This window comes from Gymnoscopelus microlampas (assembly GCF_963454915.1).
Source record: "Gymnoscopelus microlampas genome assembly, chromosome: 9".
Classification (NCBI taxonomy): domain Eukaryota; kingdom Metazoa; phylum Chordata; class Actinopteri; order Myctophiformes; family Myctophidae; genus Gymnoscopelus; species Gymnoscopelus microlampas.
The window spans coordinates 5,226,005-5,227,938 of NC_139946.1; the positions used below are offsets into that span (position 1 = coordinate 5,226,005).

Genomic DNA, 1,934 nt, shown 5'->3' on the forward strand with positions numbered 1-1,934 from the left:
AATGTAAAAGTTAATACAGTCTCACAACTTTTAAAATGCTCATGTTTCATATGCAAGCAGAATATTCATATATATTCATGATTATACAGATAAAGATGATGAAGTTCTGCCTCTTACACTCTAGATGGCAGTAGAATATAATCCAAGAATTAGGTTCAGCATCACATGTGTGAGATGCAGTTTTGTAACTGAGACAGAATAATTTGGTTTTACTTTGCTTTAGTTTGCTTTGCCTTTTTAGTTTTATCCACAGTGGAATAGATTGCAGAGACGTCTTCCTTCACAGTGGAATAGATCACATCTTCATTTCCTGCTTCTCCAGACCTGAGAAGAACAATACACATCCATTCATACTAATGTAGAGAAGAACTACACATGTAATCCTAATGTCTCTTCAGCAGCACAGGAAACCTACTTCTGTAAAGCATAACTTATCTATATGGTCTTATTTAAAATAATGGATGGATCTGGATTTTTCAAAATGTCAGTTTTCAATGCATGTTATACTTCACAATTAAATAAATGTGTTTTTATAACTTACGGTGTGTGTTGCAGGGCTGTGTTGTTGTGGTCTGCAAGGGTCCTGCTGGTCCCTGGTTTGAATGTCACTGAACAATAGTCAACATCCTGCTCTTGCTGAGTAAGACAACATAAAAATAAATAACAAAAAGTGGCATCAGTAATGTCATGAAATGCAATGCTGAAACTCAAACAGCTTAAACATCTTTTGAGAAAACATCTTTCTCAAATACAGTACAATCAGCACAATCACAATCAGCCTGTCAGCTTATTTTGTTGAATAACTAATAGGTGATAGTTGATACAATATAACTGTCATCTTTGTAGAGAAGAGATGAAAATAAAAGAGAAGTAGTTTGCATGACTAATGAGTCATATAAGAAAGTAGAAGGAATCTGGTTCCTGAACAGTGCAGAAAGGAACGTTTTCAGAAATAAATTGTAATTTATCAGTGACCTGGTGGGTTTCTTGGGTCAAGGTCAAGGATTCAAGTGTAAATCAAAGACCATGTGACCTTTAGACACAGTACCTGTCCAGGGGGTTGTGAAGCAGACTGACGGGACGGGAGCTTCAACATAGAGCAAAGAGGGATCTCCTCAGTAGGAGGATGAGGAGAGGACAGAGAGTGGTGCTGGACTGTGGAGTAGACACTGTTGATCTGAGAGGAGGGAGAGGAAGAGTCTTGATGCACCTGCAGGACTGAAGGGTCTGAGCTCCTCCCACTGACCACTGGGACATATGCCAAGCTCCTCCCACTGACCACTGGGACAGATGCTAAGCTCCTCCCACTGACCACTGGGACAGATGCCAAGCTCCTCCCACTGACCACTGGGACAGATGCCAAGCTCCTCCCACTGACCACTGGGACAGATGCCAAGCTCCTCCCACTGACCATAGGGACAGATGCTAAGCTCCTCCCACTGACCATAGGGACAGACGCAGGCTGGTGTGGGACACAACAGAAAGTAACACATCAGATGGTTTCAGTGATAATTGTTAGAAACTTAATATGTCTATGTTTAATGTGATAATGTTGAAGATACAGAAATTATTTTTTCACAAAATCATTGATGGCAAGTTTCAATTTAGTCAATTTCATTTGTCTAAATATTAGGAGAGTTAAAGAAATAATTTCAAAAATGAAACATTTCAAATTCAAATTAAAACAAACAAAATGCAAACAAATAAATACCTCTTGGTCTGCATTTGTCTTTTTCTTCCTGTCAAATCAAAAGACTTAACTTATTATTTTATATAATTTTGTGATCAATGAGAATACAGTACTCACGCACGCACATACTAGCGCGCGCACACACCCCACACACACACACACACACACACACACTCACACACACACACACACACACACACACACACACACACACACACACACACACACACACACACACACACAC

At 39.5% G+C, this 1,934-nt stretch overlaps 1 long non-coding RNA gene across 1 annotated transcript; it reads right to left on the reverse strand.

Moving 5' to 3' along the window:
- Positions 1-213: 213 nt before the first annotated feature.
- Positions 214-1,159, reverse strand: LOC311051784. The gene is made up of 3 exons (XR_014601424.1): positions 1,049-1,159; positions 542-636; positions 214-324 (listed from the first exon to the last, which is right to left on the reverse strand). It is a non-coding gene; the product is annotated as an uncharacterized lncRNA (long non-coding RNA).
- Between the last annotated feature and the right edge of the window lie 775 nt (positions 1,160-1,934).